The 21,753-nt window shown below is 39.7% G+C and overlaps 1 long non-coding RNA gene across 1 annotated transcript; it reads left to right on the forward strand.

Annotated features, from left to right (window-relative positions):
- Nucleotides 1-5,860: 5,860 nt before the first annotated feature.
- Nucleotides 5,861-21,533, forward strand: LOC123611529. Its single transcript, XR_006718711.1, has 3 exons — nucleotides 5,861-5,993; nucleotides 14,510-14,692; nucleotides 19,520-21,533. It is a non-coding gene; the product is annotated as an uncharacterized LOC123611529 (long non-coding RNA).
- The last annotated feature ends 220 nt before the right edge of the window (nucleotides 21,534-21,753 follow it).

Raw genomic sequence — 21,753 nt, forward strand, 5'->3', positions numbered from 1 at the left:
TGATCTCTTCAGCTTGACTTAAGGATAGACCTTAATCCCTATGTGTTTTTTATTCTTTGTGGCAGCAAATGTAGTTTTATGATCATGGAACTACCTCTAGGTAGTCATGACTATGTCTCCAATGATTATGACTTTTTGTCATCCAATTTGTCTCCTTTTGGTTTTGTTTTTGGGTAAGTAGGATTTTGAAATAAGTTTAGAAGATAAAGCAATATTTTTTAGTAAAACCAAATCAATAACCACCTAAAGATAACAGAAAATTTGTGGTTTGAATTGAAAATTGCCACATGGGCACATTTTGAAGCCTGGGAGAGGTTTCTTCTCACATTTGTTGGTATCATTTGTTTAATCCAGGGAGTGTTTGGAGGTAGGATGAAGTGAAAGTATGCTTTTTGAGGGAACAATGTTGTGTCATTTTGCTTTCCTGATGAGAAATGTTGAGAAAGAGTTGATTTCTTGTTTTCTTGTTTTCTGTGGTGACATCAACTGACCAACTCTTGTAGTCTGTGTAATGCTCATAACCCAGAGGTGACAAATTCAGTGATGACAGTGGTAGGGTATCAGGAAAAAAAGGAAGGAAGGATGTAAGAACTAGTTTATAGTTCATCAAATGTTTCTTAAATAAAAAATGTGCTTTTATTCACCAGACCTGGAATCATGGCCAATGGGACCTGGAGGGACCTTGGGAATCTTTTTCAATCTGCTCATTTTACATACAAGGAAACATCCAGAGCAGCTCATGACTGTCTGAAGTCATATGGCGAGTGAGTGGTAGAGCCCTCCCACTCAGGACCCTAGCCATGATTGTGAATAAGGATCTGTCCTCTACAGTGACACACACAGGAAACAAATATTGTTCCAGTTACAGATGGGGAGCTCAAGCAGCCATATTCCTCTGTGTCTTTGTTGGTCAGTTCTGTCCCAGGTGGGCTTTGCAGGTTGCTTGGTTCCTTGGACCCCAGTGGGGCCTTTTCCAGGGCATTGACAGGAAGCCCGGCGATGCAGCTGGGAGTGAGGTTCACTGCCGTGAGGCACTCCAGGAAGGTAGTCCAGTGCCCATGGGCTCTGCGTGTCATGGCTCCAGCCCAGTAGACCCAGTAGCAGTGAGGCATAAGGCCTTTCACTCAGCCAACTGATGAAAACTCTGTCCTTTTCAAAATGTCCCAGAAAGCCAAAATAACTCCTATTTCCCACACAATGTTAGAGCAGATTTATGCCCCTTTAAGAACACATGTGGTGTAAAAAGATGAAGGGAGAGAGGGCCTAAAGTTTTACATATGGCACAAGGTAATCCTAGCCGAGTTGGCTTCTCTAAGGAGAGTGCCTGCAGGGTATAATTAGAACGGAGATAGCCATCCCAACAGATCTATACTTGAGCAAATCGTGGCTAAGACAAAATTGGAACCAAGGCTAAATTTATCAATAACAGGGTTTAAAAAAAGGAAAAGAAGACAAATGAAGTTGAAATTTCTCCTTGTTTATTTTAATGTGCAGAACATTTTCTAGCTGATTTATGCCACAGCTTCAGTGTATTTTTCATTTTTTATTTATTTTTCAGTTAATTGGATTTCCAGGCATTGCAGCCAGCCACGGCAATTGATCCCTGAAAAGATGGATTTATTGCTTAGACAGGCAGAATTCTGACAATCTTCAGAGGATGGAAAATAAAAGAAAACAGCCTATACACAGAGCACCGTGGGTCACCATCGGGTCAGACCAGCAAGATATGTTACAGCTGGCAGGTTTATGCTAGAACTTCAGGACAAGTAATCTTCTCATGAGATGGGCAACACCAAGACCCAAGAGAATATTTTGTAGGGTATTGTCAGTGATCCATGCTTAGGAAGAAACATAGTCTAGGATGGAGACCCCAAGGTAGATGTTAGATCTCAGACAGATTGGACCCATGGTTGGAGAATTGGTTAAATTTGAAACAGCTCACACTTTTTGTGGTTCCATATGGAATGGGACCTTATCCTGTCTGGTAGGTGACTCTGTTGAAATGCCATAATGGCTCATGGTGCAAAACTAATACGGAACTCATGTCTTCAGCTACTGTTTCCAGAGGGTCCTGGAAATTTGTCAGTTGAAAAGCAGCAGGACACTGCCTTTAGCTCTGCAAAGGTTTGGCATACACCTGACCATTCACTTGTCCATCCATATAATAATTTTTTATTGAACCCCTACTACAGGCTAAGCACTTCATCTGGTGTTGAGCATAGAGGAATGGATAATAAAAATAGAGTTCCAACCCTTGTGGAACTTATAGCCTATTGGTCAAGTAATTACAAGTTTACTGGAAGTTCACAAAGAGGGGTTCAGGGAGCTTCAGGAGCATATTACAGGTGGGCCTACTCTTTTCTGGGGCTGGGGAGGGTTTCCAGGAGCATATGCTATCAGCTGAGACCTGAGAGACTGAATATCCCAATGGACAATGGTCAGACCAAATATAAAATAGAACTCTGACCCATAATCTGTAGCAACTAGCCCAGCAAGCCAACCCATCATCTACAGCAACCAACTTAGGCAACCAGCCTGCTATCTGTAAGTCAGGCTATAGAAAGACCACCATCTCTAGCAACCAGCTCCAGAAAGCCACACAATAATCCCTGTAACAAATGGCTGGGACTTGATTAATAACAAACAGTTTCCCTAATTTCTGTCCTGACTTCCAACTTAGGATCAACCAGAGAAAGCCAAATATGTACACTTAACCAATCACATAGGATGTTCCACTCTAGTTATCCTGCCTACTATTGGTTTCTCATACCAATAGCTTCCAGTCAGGGCACACCTGAAGCCTTCTTTTTTTGCATTATAAGACTTTCCTGGGGTGCCTGGGTGGCTCAGTCAGTTAAGCATCTGACTTGGGCTCAGGTCATGATCTCTCAGTTCCTGGGTTCGAGCCCCGCATCAAGCTCTGTGCTGACAGCTCAGAGCCTGGAGCCTGCTTCAGATTCTATGTCTCCCTCTCTCTCTGACCCTCCCCTGCTAGCGCTCTGTCTCTGTCTCTCTCAAAAATAAATAAACATTAAAAAAAAAAAAAAAGACTGTCCCACTCCTCTGCCTGCTTTTGAGTCTGCCAAAACCCAAGTGATAGTGGTTGACTCCCTTGATATAGCAAGCTCTGAATAAATAGCCTTTGCTTGTTCTCATTTGGTGGGTCTTTGTTTATTCCACAAACCTCAATGAAGAATGAACATGTGTGGGCCAGGCAGTCATGGGGAAAAGAGTATTCCAGGAGAGGAACAGCACATGCAAAGTCCCTCAGACAGGAAAGATTAAGGTATACTCTTTAAACTGGAGAATTGAACATGACCAAAATGTGGAAGGTGAGGGAGAGACTGGCATGAACTGTAGCTGGGGATAAGGTTTGGGGTAAAGGGGTTGAGATCATGCAGGGCCTTGTGAGCTATGTTGATGATTTTGGCCTTTATCCTAACCAGAGTCTCTTTTATGGTGGATGCACGGGGTTTTCCTCTTAACTAGTAAGTTTCCATTGTGACTGATCTCTAGCTCCCGTCTGCTGCTGTTTATGTGAGCTCCTACTTCCTATCTGAAGGCCCAACTGCTTTGAGACTTCCTTGTTTTTGTGCGACAGATGCACAGGCAAAGAGATCTTGCTGTGTGAGTTCTGCTCATTGTCAGGACCAGCTTCCTTGACCTTCTGGGCAGGGGTGAAGTAAGTCCTGGCTTGTCTAAGCTCCTTTCTGGGACTGTGCCCAACTGACCCTAGGGAGAAAGGTCAATGTAGCAAAGACTGAGACTTATCCCCATATCTGTTCTCACCTTTATCTATAGTGATAGAATATATGGCCAGTGAGATTAGAGACATTTCTCAGTCTTCTGTGAAACTCAGTAATAGACTCTTTGTCCAAGGTCGGGCTGATGGAATATGAGGGAAGTGATATATGCAACTTCTGGAACATGTACTCAAAGGAAGAGGGCATGCTCTTCCCTCCTTGCCGGCTGGATTGTAGAGGGGGTACTGGGGGGCCATTTTAGACCAGAGATGGCGGGGCAACCAGAAAGAGTGCCATGATTGATAGAGACTGCCTACATCTGGAAGTTTAGGCAAGATAGAAATATATGTTGATCTTTTCCAAGTCACTATTATTTCATTCTCTGCAACCACAGATGACCTATATCTTAATTCAGTGGTTCTCAAAGTGTAGTCCTGGAACCCATGGGGGGGATCTCTGAGACTCTTTCCTGAGGCTCACAAGGTTAGAGCTATTTTCATAACAGTACTGAAACTTTATTTGCCTTTTTCACTCATTCTTTCACAAACATATAGGAGTTTTCCAGAGGCTACATGATGAGCAATATCATACCAGGTTGAATGCAGAAGCTGGATACACTAACATAAGCCAGATATTAAAGAGGTTTTCAAGGGTAAGAAAACAATGCCACTCTTCTCAATAAAAGTTTTTTTTTGAAAATATAGCTTTTTAAAAAAATTATTTATGTTTACATGCTTATTATTTTTAAACAAGCTAATGAAGAAACATTAAAAAAATTTCTCCATTTTAATTTCTAATGTTAAAAATGGGAGGATGTAACCATTTACACAAAAACACTTTGGTGTTGTCAATAACTTTTAAGGGTATAAAGAAGTAAAAGATGTTGGAGAACCATTGCCCTAACTAAAGGTCGTTTGAAGCTTCCTCTTGAAGAGCAGCTCTATGTCCCACGCACCTATGATTTTTGGTGTCACCTCGGGTGGTCACCACACTTTCCTCTTTCTGTACCCCTTCTGATCTCTTGTCTCTTGGTGTCCTTTAACTATCCAGGAATTGACTTTAGTTTATGTAGAATTGATTGGATATTTCATACACTCACTCAATAACAAAGCACCTAATACAGGCTGTGATTGCGCTTGGTGGGGGGGTCAAGGATGACCAGAAGAACATGGCTGCTTCTTTGGTTTGGCTCACAGTCTAGCAGTGGAGAGAGGCTGTAAATAACTAGTGGCAGCCCAGGCACTCATAGGGGGTTGTATAGGACAGGGAGGTGATCCAGGAAAGGAGATAATCATCTCTTCCTACGGGGAAGTGGGGCATAGTGGGTCAGGGAGGTTTTAGGGCAGAGGTGACTTTGAGGGAACATTAAAAAGAAATATAAAGCATCAAATTTATATGTAAGGAATGCAAAGAGGGAGAAGGGCATGCAGCTGAGGAAATAGCAAGAGCAAAGGCACAGTGACTTCATGGGGCAAGGTGTTTTTAGAAAAGTCCAAGTGGTTTGTTATAGGATGAGAAGCTGGGAAGGGGCCAGGACCCATTAAGTAATGGTAAAAAACTTGACCTTTATTCCTAAGACAGTGGGAAATAATGGAACAGTTTTGGACATATTCACTTTTTGAACTGTAGTAAAGGTTCTTCAACTTGTTTAGGGGCTCTGTTCACTTGCTTCCAAGAGATGCTGCAGTGCTTGGCATGACTGATGGGTGGGGCCTCTCTAGAGAGAACCCTTTTCAGGCTCCTAGCAGTCCATTAACAGCCCTTCCATTTTTTTGTGGAGTGATACAAATGATTCTGAGTATGGATGGCAAGATATGTGTCCTTTTGATTCATCGGTGTACATGAACCACCCAGGCATTAGTCTCTATACTCTAGAGAGGGAGGGGCTATACAATAATTAGAAAGAGCTATCTTTACCTTTAATTATGACTACTTAGAAGTTATAACTAATTATAACTTTATGTTTGTAATTAATGACAATATTTTTGAGCACTTAAAATATAGGCACTTTTTATGCATACAGCATGTATTAATGCATGTAATCCTCACAGCCACCCCTTCAGGTAGGTCCTATATTATCCCCCTTTTTATTATAGGGTATTGAGGCATGGAGAGTTTATGGGATTAAATACTGCAGTCTGGACCCTGAGGTTGCACTCTGGACTATGACCCTGCACTGCCTTCTGGTAAGGAGTAGGAAACTCCATGGAACAGGCTGGGGGATCTGCAAGAGGCTGGAGGTTCTACAGGGTAAGTTCATTCTGGTAAGAACTTTTCCCTCCTCACCAAGGCCAGAGTGACTGGAGAATACATGGGTTAGAAGCCCAACCAGCAGTTTCAGTATTACCTGGGAACTTTCTAGAAAGGCAAATTCTTAGGCCTTCAGACCTACCGAATCAGAAACCCTAAAGTTGGGGCCCAGAAAACCGTTTCTAACAATCCCCCTGAGTGGTTCTGATGCATAGTAAAGTTTGAGAACTGTTGGATTTGAGATACATTTCTGGGTAGAGGTGTGGGAGGGATGTAAGGAGGGAGCCTAAAGCTCTTTTCTGAGGTTGTTGCCATCACCAGAGTAAGAAATCAGAGTCTGAAATCAAATCCTCAACCTGGGCTGCACTTTAGAATCATCTGGGGTAACTTTTATTTTATTAAAAAAAATTTTTTTTTAATGTTTGTTTATTTTTGATACAGAGAGAGACAGAGCATGAAAGGGCAAGGGTCAGAGAGAGAGGGAGACACAGAATCCGAAGCAGGCTCCAGGCTCCAAGGTGTTAGCACAGAGCTCGAGGCGGAGCTCCAACTCATGGACTGCGAGATCATGACCTGAGCCGAAGTCAGACGCTCAACCAACTGAGCCATCCAGGCGCCCCATCATCTGGGGTAACTTTTAAAACATATCAGTGCACTGGTTTCACCACAAACCTATTTGATGAGAATCTCTGGGTGACAGAACCTTGCCATCAGTTTTTTAAGAAAAATTTCCCAGGTGATACTAATGTGCAGCCAGGGTTAAGAATCAGTGGTTCTAAAACTTGAAGACGCATCAAAATTTCCTGGAGGGCTTGTTGAACAGAAGCTATTGAGCTCCACTCCCAGAGTTTTTGATTCAGTAGGTCTGGGCTGGAGCCTGAAGATCTGTATCTCAGGTTCCCAAACAATGCTGATGCTGCTGGTCCAGGGACCATACTTTGGGAATCACTGCCTTACATTTTCATCAATAGCCCTAGCAGGTTGAGCAGAGCAGAGGCTCTGGAAACTAAACCCAAAATAGGAACCGGAGGTCCCCCTCCTACTACAGTTAGCTGAGCCAAGCCAATGTGTCTATGATGTGATTGATCTCGATGAAGTGAAAGTTTTAGTTAATTTCCTATATTTTTACCTGCTAGACATATTTATTACTTAAATTTTTAGATGTAAAATTTGTTTTTCCCTAATTACAGTGGCTGCTTGAAATTTGACAAAGAAAGCCTGATTTTCAGAGATTTCTCAGTTTTGTCCCTTAAAGGATTTCCCCTACATGTGAACTTGCAGAATGCAAGTCCTCTGAGGGGAATGCTAAGGTTTGAGTTCTCATTTGAGATCTGTAGTCAGAAATCAGGCTTTTAGAACGTTCATAGTTATGGGGCATTCAACGTAATACTCATTGCTCAAACAACTTCTGAAAATAGTCCAAGGCAATTTAACTTTTATTTCCTCTATAGAGCTTGTCACCATTTATTAATCTTAATTTCCCTCAGCATCACATGTCAGATGAGAGACTGATTTTTCTCTTCTGTTTCCATAACATTAATATTTAAATGGCAGAGCGTGACACTCATAAACAGCTACGGAGGAGTGGGGTGATATTTCTAGGAAGGAAAACCTAGAATAAGTGCCATATAAAGTCTTTTCCCTTAAAAATGTCCAAAACAAAGCCAAGAAAACATGCAGGTGCACCTTGAAGCACAGAATAGAAAGATGAAGAGGCATTGCCTGTGAAATGAATAATAGTATGTAAAATGAATGACATTGTTTCAGAGATTTCCATTATAAAACTGAAGAAGCACTGGGGAGGTAGAGGCGGAAGGCTGTGCAGGTGGAGATGCTGGCAGAAATCTTTCTACTTTGAACACGAATTCAGCTCACAGAAGAATCCAAAGCACGTTCTCCGCTTGGTTTGTGGCTCCAGGAGGGAATTCAATTTTATTACTTTAGATATCTATTTGGCATCAGTTATGTGCTAGGCTCTGGGCTACAGGTGGCAGGAACACCAAGATGGATGAGGCAAAACCTTAACCTTCAAGCAGCTGGTAGAGAGGATCAGGCATAAGCCCTAGTCCCAGGAGACCTGCGCTAAGGAAAGATGTAAACAAAGTGGTGGGGCACATCCCAGAGGGCAGAGGGGGGATTAGGAAGGCATTGAAAGGAGTTTTGAAAGACAAGAGTCTTAACAAATGTAGATCAGAGATTTGGGTAAAGGGAGCAGTACTGATTCACTGAAATTTCCAAAGTATTCACTGAGCTCTTACCTCATATCAGGTACTACCCCGGGTTCTAGGGATGTCAACATGAATAAGATTTTTTTCCTGCCCTCAGGAGTGGGGAAAATAGGCAAGGTCAATTATAGTAGGGCAAAGGCTTCCTGAAGGAAGTGATGTCTAGGCTGAGTCCTAAAGGGTGAGTGGAGGTTAACCAGAAAATGATGGAAGGAAGTGGAGAAGGGAAAGCACTCTATTCAGAGAGGGAAGAGCAGGTACAAAACCTTGAAGAGAGGGTGTATCAGGCATTTGTGGAACTGCAAGACCCCCCCCCCCGGGGGGGAAGCATAGAGTGTTAGAGCAAGAAGAACAGGAGACAAGGCTGATGTGGTATGGGGGCCAGAGCAAAAAAGGTCTGGCTTTTGGACATTTGCCCACGCAAAGCATTTAGGTTTTTCCTATAAATTATGGGGAACCATTAGAGGATTTTAATTTGGGCACTGTATGACCAGATTTAAAGTTTAGAGAGACTGGCATGGAAGAGGGTTTGGTAGAAAGCAAGACCAGATGCAGGTGATAGTTTAGGAACTTATGACAGTAGGACAGGTGTGACATGATGAGGGTTGGTAGACTGGGTGGAAAGGGGGGTTAGGTTAACAAACTAGAGCCAATAGACTAGTTGCCTGAGAGGGTGTGTGGTAGGAGAGAATAAAAAATGACTCCAAGTTTTTTGGTATGGGCCACATAGATGGTAGCACCACTAGAAAGTTAGAAAATAAAAGAAGAGTAGGCATCAGTTGAGAAATGAGATTAGATGGTGAGTTATGGGCACATTGAATTTGAGGCACTTGTGGAACATTCAGATCAAGAAGTACAAAATTCACAGTTGGATGCATGAGTCAAGATAGAGATCTAGATAGCAGTTGAAGCCATGGGAGTAGAAGAGATCACCCAGGATGAGAGTGCAGAATGAGAAGGAATAATGAAAGATATTTCTATTGCCATTTCTTTCTTTTTTAAATGTTTATTTGTTTATTTAAAGTTTTATTTATTTATTTATTTATTTATTTATTTATTTATAGAACACACATAGAGGAAGGGCAGAGAGAGAGGGAGAGAGAGAATCCAAAGCAGGCTCTCCACTGTCAGCATGGGCAGCCTGACGTGGGACTCAAACCCACAAACTGTGAGATCATGACCTGAGCTGAAACTGAGAGTCAGATGTTCAACTGCTCAACTGACTGAGCCACCCAGGCACCCGTTACCATTTCTTTTTAACACTATATTCATGATTCTGGACAGTTCAATAAAGTAAGAAAAGGATATTAGAGGCATAGGGATTAGAAAGGAGGAAATAAAACAGTTAGAAAAACCCAATTACTCTACCGACAAATTATTGGAAAATATATGAGAGTTTCATAAGGTGTCTGGGTATAAGATTAATATGAAAATAAGTTGCATTCCTCTATACCAGAAAAAACTATAAAACAAAATTAAAGAGAAAACGACATCTACAAAATTAAAATAGATTAAAATCCAAATAGATTAAAAAAACCAAGTATCTAAGAGTAATTTAGCATTCGATGTGAAAGATCTCTAGGGGAAAATTACAAAACCTTATTAAAAAATGTTAAAGAAGACCATGAGGGGCTCAGTCGGTTAAGCGTCCGACTACAGCTCAGGTCATGATCTCACAGTTCCTGAGTTTGAGCCCCGCATTGGGCTCACTGCTGTCGGCACAGAACATGCTTCAGATCCTCTGTTCCCTTCACTTTCTGCCCCTCCTCCCCCATCTCTCTAAAAAATAAAATAAAACATTAAAAAGCAGACCTAGATAAAAAGGAAGATACTATGTTCATGGAGAAGACATACTTAATATCGTAAAGATTTTAATTACTATCTGTAGATTCAATACATTTCCAATAAAACTCCCAGGGTTTTTCATGGTATTTGATAAAGTGATTCCAAAATTCATATGAAGGGGTAGAGGGCCAAGAGTAGTCAGGTTATTTCTGAAAAGCAAGAGCAAGGAGGAAGGACTATGTAGATTGGTATGGGGATAGACAAATGGACCAGAGGAATAGGTTAGGGAACCACAGATGAAACCTCGGAGTGGGTGTGTGTGTGTGTGACAGATGTGGCATATCAGAACAGTAAAAGAAAAAGAGTGATCAGTAAATGGAGCTAGAAAAAAGTACTTATCTACTATTTATATGGAAAAAGATTACATTGGATTCTTGCTTCATACTATGTCAACTCCAAATAGATTCAAAATTGAAAGATACCTTAAAGAAAATTGAAAGACAAGTTATAAACAGGTAAAATACTGAAAATATATAGAGCTGCAAAGGATTAACATTAAAAAATGTAAATAACTCCTACAAATCATTAAGAAAAGTGCATGTACACACACACACACACACACACCAGGAGAAAAATGAAAAAAACAAATGAATAGAAAAAAATCACCATATGACCAATAAACTTGTAAAGGCATGTTTAACATCATTAGTGAACAGAATAATGCAAATAAGAACCATGATGAGATATCATTTCACATCTATTTAATTGGGTAAAAATTGAAATGTCTGACAATGCCAAGTAGGCTTGCAATAACTCTGGGAAAGAGTTTGACATAATCTCCTGAAAGTGAACATGCAATCAGTTCAGAAAAGAGTTTAGCATTGTCTTCTAAAGTTGAATATTTACATTTCCTATTGCTCAGCAATTAATTTCCTAGGTATGTATCCAAGAAAAACTCTTGTTCCATGCATAACAAGATCCAACTACAAGAATGATCATAGCAGCATTGTTCACAATAGCCCAAACCTGGAAACAACCTAAATGCCCAACATTAGTAGAATAGGGAGCAAATGGTAAAATATTCCCATGACATAATATTGTCTGTTATTATCTAAAAACAAATGAACCACAGTAACTTGCAACAATATGGATGAATCTAAGTGTCATCATGTTAAGAAAAAAAGTAGTCTTCCAAAGGTTACTTACAGTGTGATACCCCTTTTAAAAATAAAGTTAAAAACAGTAATATATATACACATATACATATGCTTTGTATATGTAATTTATATTCTACATGTAGATATATAATACATGTAAATGCAATAAAATTATATACAAAGGAAAGGAAAGGAAGGGAATGAAATTGGGATTCAAAAGGATGCTTATATCTCAGGTGGGGAAAGTAAACAGGAAGATGGAATGAGGGGTGGGGGGAAACATATGGTTAGATTTAGATCCCTGTCAAAGTTCCACGTTTTTTTTGGGGGGGTGGTGGTGCATTCATGAATGCTTCACACATTATTTAAAATAACTAAATAAAAGTAGCTCAGGCATGGACCTATGATGAGAGGATCATCAATCAAGGATTATGTTGAATCCAATTCTGTGCATCTGTGGTCCAATTAGAGAAAAATAATTTTCTTGAATGAATGAATGAATGAATAGAAAATCATCAGTGACAGTGATCAGAGAGAAATCTGGTGTAGGCAGATCTTTACTACACTACTGAATTCTATAACAGGATGTACTTACTTGCTGGGGCATCTCTTTGGGGAATTACAAGTGAATCAAGGAAATTTTGGAAAAATAAGTTATTAGGGTAGGTTTTGCCTTGCCTAAAAATGTTCCTAGGTTATTCCTAAAAATTATACCATCTATCATCCCTTTATAACTTTAGGAATGCAGTCCTTTTATGCTTTCTTCTTACATTTTTTCTGTGCCATTAAAGTGAGCTGCTATTTGGATGATTTGCAACTGAGTTATATGATCTAAGTTACGTGGACCAAAGGAGACCTATTTAAAGCACAAGATTTCTATTTTAAATTGTTTAAAATAGATAAAGCATACAGAGAATTAACAACACCCCAAATTTCTAATATGATACTTTAAGAGTATTTTAAATTTTATACAAACCATTTTCCTCCTATTATTATCAATTAAAATTTCATCCAACTTGAATTCTATCCCCAGAGTGTTATTAGACTCTTTCTCTCTCATCCTGAATCTTGTAAGTTGTAGCTCGACTGTTTAGTTGAACCACCCGCTGTGGCCTGCCCACTTCATGTGACCAGCAGAGACCCCAATAATGGGATTTTCCAGTTACCTGGAAGTGCAGGTAACAGTGGTTGACTGTTGACCCAACTTTATGAGAACAATTCAGAAATGGTTTTCTTGTTACTCGGCAACACCTGCCCTTTACCTGCCCTAAAGAGTTGTTCAAAATGATGACGGTTAGTAATGAAAACTCTTCTGAGGGACGCATCCTTAAACATCCATCATGTCATTTGTCCCCACAGCTTCCTTTCAAGTAGGAACTTTTTTTCTCATTAACTCTAATGAGTTAATTCACACACTTTTGCCTCTGATTTTCCCATTTTGAGGCAGAAATGTCTTGGGGGGTGGGAACCATGCTGTGTGTGATGGGGGTCAGAACACTCTTCTGGATGTGAATGTTCTCATAGCTACACACTCCTTGGTTCTAAACTCTTCTCCCATTAAAAAAAAGCCAGTTGGTCACCAGCTGTTGTTTCTATTGCTCCAGAATTGTGCCTGGACGTTTGGGCTTGAGATAGAACTATATCCTTTTGCTAATTTCTTCCCTTTTTCCCAGTTAGTAAAGTTTCTGAGGCAGAGCCATAAAATGTAAGGATCTTAATAGAGCATAACACAGGTGCTCTGACCTCACTTTCACAAATTCCCAAATTTCCACAATGAAATCTCTTTTAAACCACACTTAGATTTCATTTCAAATGTTCTCTTGTCAAGGATAAGCTTTCTTTCAGATAATGACAATGCAAACTTAATTTCCAAGACAGATAAAATGTTCCCCTAGATCATAAGCCCCTGGAGGAGAGGGTGCTTCATATGACCGTGTCCTTGGAGCCTAGCACCTGGCATGGTATATAGTCAATTTTAGAGACTGGAGGTGAGGTTTTGGGCTAATGTGATGATTTGATAGCCTGGATATTCAAATCATGCTCTGTCAATCTTCCCTGTCTTCCCAAGGTCTTCCTGGGAAGCTATTAAGCTTGCTCCTCAGGCAAGCAACCTAAATACCAGTTTAGGATTCTGCGATGAAACTGGCAAAGAGACATGGCTCAGATCTGAGGAGAAAGTGGGACCTCTCACCTCTCTGTCAGCCCCTCACCTGAATCTTAGGGCCATGATACTCGGGCATGGCTGTGCAGAGATAGAAACAAAGAGCAGATAAAGGTGGCTTGTCCCAAGAGTGATTCGGAGAACATTTTCCAGCCAGGTCTCAGAGTAGAAGAAGACTAAATTATGGTGGCTGACCCACTTCTAGTACCAGGACCTACATGAGTCTGAGGCCAAAAGGCGAGCACTACACCTGGGTGCTGATTTTAGAGCAAAATAATCCTGTCTGCTAGAAAAAAGTGGCCCCACCGACTGTCCTGATCAATAAGATTAGCAATTCCTCCTCTTTAGAGGGAGAGCTGATAAGAGAAGTTGAATAGGAACAAAAATGGTGAAGTCCTCTCTCCCTTGCTGAGCATTCAGTACATGTTTGTTAAAAGAATGAATGAAGTCGAGTGGTGTTGCTAAGGAGTTGTTACTAAGAGAGATACCATTTGCATGCAAATTTTATGTTATTAGCAACTAGGACCCTCTAGCAAGGAGGGTGATGGGAAGGGCCACTATATCACTTTTCTGAATAGGATGTGGATGGAGAGGAATTCCACTAGTATTGTGCAAAAGCCTGAAGAAGGAGCTTGGCTTTAGTTATGTTTAAGACTATGATGTCAGGTAGACAAGTTCTGGAGACACTATGGAAACAGGAACAAATTTTCATGTGAAAGTTCAGAATATTGGATTTCCTCTTCACTTTCCCAGTCCAGTCCCCTTTTCCCCACAAATGGAAGAAAAAATCCAGGCCCTAGTTTCTAAGAGATGCCAAACTGAGCCAGAGCTAGTAATGTTTGGCTTCCACATTTCAAAAGCTAATAGAAACTGGAGACAAGTTGGGAAATAATACGCACATTTGCATAAATGTTGGGAATATTGCATAAAAAGTTGGGAAGTACTTGGAATGGAAAATTATACCATTCAAAGGAGAGGGTAGGGGCAGCTCTATCTCTTTAAGAGAGTCTTTATCTCAGCTACAACACAGTAGAGGAAAAGGTCTGAGGTTGCATCAAGATAAATTTAAGATTGGGAGAACTTTTTGACATAAGGATTATAAAAAATCAGAAAATCCACTTGTATATTCCCACCTCAAAGCATGGTGTCTATGAGATGATAGAAAATGTTTTCTCATTGAATGACCAGGTCATGGAATTGCCATTCTTGAAGACTTTTATGACCAGCACATGATGCTTTGCATTTTTGATGGAATAGTGACAATTGAGGAGATGATTTCTCACCTCCCATCCAGCTCCTTAAGTCTACAAATGGCCCAAATTGGTTGATTGGTTACTCCAGGAGACCCTAAAGAGTATCTAGAAGCCACAGGTAATCTTTTCTTTGCAGCATGAATCCACACTCCCACCCTGGTTTTCCACCAGAAACATTTAGACTTTCATCTCTATTGGAAAATTGCTGTCATTGTTTCCTTTCTATGTGCCGTTATTTATTCTAATCACTGAGGCTGTGTTACTCAGGTCCCTCTGATACACATCAATGCAAGTTATACATGTGCGGCTAGGAGCGGAGAATGAACCTCTAAACTGTAGTCAAATTGGTTTCCTAAATGATGCTGCACGTTTTAACTGGAATTTGTGTAGTATTCTAGTGGAAAAAAAAAAGGTGGGGGTGGAGGGAAGGGTTCCTTTGGTTTTCAGGCTGTTAACTGTAATTAGCCTGGTTTCTGAGATGTAATTATCTTGCAATCTCAAAGCAAACACCCTAGAGGAAATTGCACTGTTAAAGACAGCATGGCATTAAAAATAAATTATTACCCCAGTGCCTGCTATTGCTGCTTATGCTTTGTGATTTGTCAGAGTTTCCGTTAGCAAGAGCTTGTTTAAGGCTGGAGATGTGCAGCCATGTTGCCACTGTTTGTTCTAGAGAGGTGGGAGGTGTGGTTTGCTTAGTTATAATAGAGTGATTGTCCCACTCACCAGAATGGCTCAGAGGTCAAGGAAATAGAGCTCTGGGAGTCCTCTTTAGCAGTGGACATTGATGAGTGAGTAGAGTGGGACACCATAATCCAAAGATCAGGCAATTCAAGCTCTCCATAAAGAAAAATTAACTTGTTTGGAGATGACTGAGAGGAAACAAGTGAAATTCCAGTTATTTTAGGGACAAACACTGAGGGATCATGAATCATTGTCATGAATCCTAGCGCCTGGAAAGACCTTACTGTGAGGTTTGGAATCAGAGACTTGTAGGTTTGAACATGGGATTGTGCAGGTGGTGTGCTCCACAAAAGCTCCCCCACTGAGGTGATAACAGAAGGCTGACATCCCACAAGTGCCCCCTGGCCAAACTTTGTGTCCATGGAGCTGCACCCAGTCAGAGGGAAGCACACATTTTCCCAATTTGTCTACTCCATGGGAATGCTTTACAGAATTTATCTGACCAGAATAATTGTACCATACTTTTATGTGAGTTCTATAGGGTAAAACTTCACAGCCCCTTAGCACTTTATCTTTGCTGTTAATTTAGTGCTGGGGCTGGCATATCTATCTATCTATCTATCTATCTATCTATCTATCTATATCTCAGAAGGAAAAAGGGGCAGGGAACCTTATAGAATTTGGAGTTGAAGATATGATAGTATAAAAAGGGAAGATATGGCCATAGTGAGGTATATAGAAGGATGAAAGAGGAGTGTGGGGGGATTTCAATAATTCAAAGAAGGCTTGGACTAACTGGAAATTTTTACTTTTCTTCCATTGGGCCAAGCTGCTTTGTGTTGGAAGTAATTTGACTAACTGGAATCCACAGATTTTTATTAATAAAACTTCATTTTGGCCCATATCACTACTTTTCCCTTTTAAATTTCATTCGTATCTCTGCTGTTTTACTAAATGAATTATGAAATGGAAGGCAAAGTAAGTCTACCCAGGTTGATATCTCACCATCAGGAATATAAAGTTAAATTTTCTCAGAGCTATTAATTGAGGGTTATTAACAAAATATACAAAAAATACCCACTCTAGTTTTATGAATTTTAACTAGAGTAGAATGTATGCCCAAAGATCATTTCTTAGGTTGCTATATCATTTCTTAGGTTCACCACATTGGCTCAATAGATGCCTTACTGGATTCTTAAAGGCTAAAGGGCAAGAGGAAAGTTCACGATTTCCCTTTCAAAAAGTTTTGTGTCTGTATTTAAAAGTTTGAAAGGAATTTCTTGGTTTCAAGCCCAAAACTTTTTTTCTTCTTTTTTTTGGGTAACTTCTTTGAAAACAGAAACTCTTGGTAAACAAAAAAGTGACCTTACTAATTTAACTCTCAATTAGTAAATAACATTGCTCGTCTAATAATATGAACAACAGTGCAAATTATAATGTATTCTTTTCAGACTTTAGAGGGGATATATATGAGGATTTCCATTTATGGCAAGTTGGTGAACTAATTAGTTGGTGAAGCCAAAAATTTCTCTTGACAACAACAACAACAACAACAACAACAATAACAACAACAAAACAACACTAGAATATTGAATAAAATGGAATGGACACCCTAAATGCATTGCAGAATTTTCTGGAGGTTAGGAAAGGAAAGACTCAGGGACCAAAACATGAAAAAGAAATAGAAAATTAGAGTGGCAAACGTACATTCAGTTCAGCTGCCCTGGAATGTGTTGCCAGTCTCAATAAGCAGTGACTTCAGTTTAAAGACCACAAGAAGTTGAGGCCCTGGGCATTCTTACAGCGAGATGTTTGAACTGAAACTCCTCTCCCCCCAAAAAGCCTTCAAAGGGCTGCACTCTCAGTAAAATGGTGACTGAAAAGTTACTGGCAAAAAACAAAGCAAAAAAAACCCCAAGAACCCTATAAACATACCCAGCTGGCTTTGCTTAGTGGGGAAAAATGTCTCATGAGAATTCTTAAGGACAATCCTATTGTCCTTACTTTCATGTTCCAGGAAATCCAAGAAAAGAAATTAACATGAAATTGGTTCCAGACTAGCAGCACCTATGGAGCACCACTCTGGAAGGACATCCCTTAAATTCGATTGCACAAGATTTCTACAGCTAAAGTCCTGCCAAACTCAAGATCATGATTCAAAATTACCATATATGCAAGGAACCAATCCACCACAAGTGGACAACCCACTACAAGGGACAAAAGAATTAAGTCCCTAAGGCTTCAGATAATGGAATTACTGGACATATTCTCTAAGTAAAGTTGTTTAAATTGATTAAAGACACAAAAGAAAGAATAAAAAATATAATAAAGAAATAGAGCATACATAATTATCAGCCAGTTTTATACAGAATAAAATAGAACATCTAGAGATTGAACTATAAAATTGAAACTAAAAACTCAAAGACAGGGTAAATAGTAGATTAGGCAGAGATGAAGGATGGACTGGAAGTGAACTGGAAGATATTTAAAGAGAGATTAGAAAGAAGGAAAATATGAAAACAAGGTTAAGAGACATGGAAATATAATGAAAAAGACTGAGAAATGGAAAATAAGATTTTTTTTGAGGACACAGTTGAAAGAATGAGAGAAAGATAATACTAGAAGAGCTAACGCCTTGAGAATTTTCCAAAATGTTGAAAGACATGAATTTCTAAATCCAGGAAATACAATAAATGTCACTTTTATTTTTTAGTAAAAATAATTCCCTGTTCAGATACATATTGATTAAACTTGAAAACCTCAAAGACAAAGACAAAAATATAAAAGCAACCATAAAGCAAATAAAGACTACTTACTAAGGAAGGAAATTAGCCTGAGAGCAGACCTCATCAAAGAGACTATAGAAACCAGGGGACAGTGGAATAACTTCTTTTACATGCTAAAAGAAAACAATTATCAATCTAGAATTTTAAATTCAGCTTCATTATGATTCCATATGAAGGTGACTGTCTTTATAAACATTTTCAGATAAAACCAGAGACAATTTACCAAAATGAGGGTGCTCAATCTGGCTACACATTAGAATCATCAGAAGACACTTACAAAATACTGATACCTGTGTTATACCCCTAGAGTTTAGATTTAATCCTTCTGCAGTACAGATGGGGAACTGGGATTTAAAAAATATCCCTACATGATTCTAGTGTGATGTCAACTTTGAGAACCACTTGTATAAAAAGGATGCACTTCATGAAGAATGAAATTGAGCCCAAGAAATAATGATGCACAAACAGCTTGGGGGATGGGCAAAATAGATAAAGGGGATTAAAAGGTGCAAACTTCTCATTATAAAATAAATAAATCACAGAGAGGAAAAGTGCAGCATAAGGAATATAGTCAACAATATTGTAGTAATATTGCATGGTGCACATGGTGACCACACTTAATGTGCTGAACATTAAGTTATAGGATTGTTGCATCAGTATTTTGTACACCTAAAACTAATGTAACATTGTATGTCAGTTATACTTCAACAAAAAAACCCCAAAACAAAAACAAAAACGAAACAAACCCAAGTAGTTGTTAAACATGTGGATAAATCTAAATATTCCTGGACTGGGTAAAGAAATAAAAGTATTGATTAAGAATATGAAAGTATCATAGAATAGATTACTGGACAGAAATAACATAGGAATAAAGGGAGGGGATTAGAAGTTTAAGGCATTTAAGGTCCTTTTTATTACTCAGAAGAAGGGTAGCTACATTAACTTTAAGGAGCCATGTTAAAAATTTAAGGGAAATACTAAAAGAGTAGGGATGTAATATGTAATTTCTAAACTGGAAGAGGTATTAATTTGTCAGGAGTGTGAAAAGGGGTTGTAGAATGTAGGGAGGTCTGTAACAAATTTAATGACATATTAGGCACATGGCGATAAGGACTCTGGAAAGCAAGGCAATGGAAACAGGAGGGGGTGAGACAGTTGCAGGAGATCCTACAAATTAAGAACTGATGTGACCTGGTGACTAATTTGCTAAGGGTATGTTGGAGGAGGAGAGGGAGAGACACACACCTTCACTCTCAATATGGCACACCAAGGTGTTTAGTCAAGGTGAGAGACTAACTCTGGCTCATATAAAGGGGATTGTTTGTATTGAAGCCATATTCAAAGCAAACCTTTAAATGGAGAAGACCTAGAACTTCCTTCCAAAGACTTAGCTTACATCCCAAGCTTGCCTTTTCATTGTTGGGTATAAGTGCCTAACATGTCATCACTTATACAACTCTAACTTTATTTTTTAGGTAAAATAGAAATTTAGAACTGTTATAAAAAGAAAAACAAAAAAGGCTTCCAGGTGAGAATACCTTCATTGTTTTCATTGTCTACTTTAAATATCGTATGACTTCATCCAGATTCATGGTGGACCTGCGGTGGATTACAAATGGCTGCAAATTCTTTGACACTCCTTTCATTGAGAGATGAAGTCCATTTTCTGGCCGTTGAATCTGGGCTGGTTTGTGACAGCCTTGATGAATGGAGTATGAGTGTAAGAGACGCCATGCATTTCTAGATCTTCTGTCTAAGGGGACTGGTAGCATCTGCCTTGGTCTCTTGGGAGCCCTGAGTCAGGATGCAAGAAACCCAACCACCCAGAGGTCTCTATGCTGTGAGAAGCTCAAGCCACATGGGGAGAACTCGGAGGAGAAAACTCCATGTGAAGAGAGAAGCCAAGGAACGTTGAGGTGCCACACGTGTGAGTGAAGAAACTATCTTGTAGGTGGATCATCCTGTCCCAGCTGCCACAGCGGAAAATATGCAGATCAGAGGGGGAGTGCCCAGCTGAGCTCTTCCTGCATTCCTCATGTACTATACCAAATAACAGCAAACAAGAAGGTTGTTTTAGGTCACTCAGTTTGTGGGTAATGTGTTAGCCAGCAATAGAGAATCAGAACAAGTTTGCTTCTTTAGGAGACTAATGATACAGGGACCCCAGATCTCATTGTTATGACTTCCCACTGCCACTTGCCTTCTTTTCTTTTCCCCTATTTTTCACTCTCTCTCTTTACTCTTCAAGCTTTTACTCTCATTGCAAACACAGCTCAAAACATTTCCTCCCATGATTTTGCTTTTGTGTCAGTCTATTGGAGTGTCTTCCGTTCTTCTCATTGGAAGATTTGCCTTTCTCACCACTTGTAGTTCCAGTTTTATATACTACAGTCTTACTATATTACCCCAGTAGGATGAATCAGAATTTGTGGAAAAGAAATTATGGTTTTTTAAAAAATTTTGCTTATAATACAGACATTTTTAAAGGAATGTGGTTTTTGCTTGTAGATAACACAACAATCCACACTAACTGCTAAGTGCTTTTAAGCTGGCATTCGTCTCAGCCCGCTTTAATGAACAGATAACTCATTTATAATTAGCAGTGCCAATTAATTGGCATGCAAACAATTAAGGTGATTAAAGTGCTAAAGTTCTTAAGAACAGTTTTTCCTAAGTAGGTTATAGACAAACCCTCCCTGACCCTGCATCTTGTTTACATCATTAAATTGCTGAGGAAGACTTTATGTACAGATAGCACATTAGGAAATTTTAACTCAGCCTTGGTCAGATAGCCCTGATTTTGAATAAGTGAGTCCCATCTATGAAGAATTTATTGTGCTCTGATTTTCCAAATCAATAGTTTTTTTTAAAAAAGTTTAAATTATGTACATTTGTTGGCATCCTGCCAACTCATTCTCCTCTACAACAATCACCACCCAAGGGCCTCTGCAAATCTGAAGCACTCAAAATCCCACCCAGATCACTTTTCTGTGCTAGTTCTTACATCTTTCTTATATCCTAGAAAATGGATAGAAGGCTGTGAGGTTTTATTTTAGATGGCTATGACTTGCTTCTAATAGAATGTACCAGAAATGACATTGTGTGATTTCTAAGGCTAAACCAAAAAAGGCATTGCTGTTCCTGCCTGGTCTGCTTGGACACCTGCTTTTGAGGCTCTGGGCTGCCACGTTAAACTGTCGACCCCCTTGAGGCTGCCACTCTGTGAGGAAACCCAGGTCACATGGAGGGGCCTATAAAGATGCTCTGGTTGACAGCTCCAGCTGGGATCCCAGGTAGCAGCCAGCATCAACACCAGACATGAGTGAAAATGCCCGAGGATGGTTCCAGACCCCAGCCACTGAGTCACCTCCAGCCTTCAAGTCTTCCCAGCTGAGGCTCCAGACATGCTGGAGCAGAGACAAGCCATCTCTGCTGTGCTCATTCCAAATCTCCAACCCACAAAAGCTGGGAGCATAATAAAATAGCTGCTGTTTTATTCTACTGTATCTGATTTGTATTTGTATTTGATTTGATTTATATTTGTATTTGTATTCTACATACAGTAGATTACTGATTATGTAGCAGTAGTAATTGGAAGAAAAGCTTTTTCTTTCTCCACTTAAGGCTCTATACAATGTCCACCTCCATTTTTTTCCCCATTCGCATGCTCTTTTGGTTTCTGTTTTACCCTTAAATGTCTCACTCTACA

This window comes from Leopardus geoffroyi, chromosome C2 (genome assembly GCF_018350155.1).
Source record: "Leopardus geoffroyi isolate Oge1 chromosome C2, O.geoffroyi_Oge1_pat1.0, whole genome shotgun sequence".
Classification (NCBI taxonomy): Eukaryota; Metazoa; Chordata; class Mammalia; order Carnivora; family Felidae; genus Leopardus; species Leopardus geoffroyi.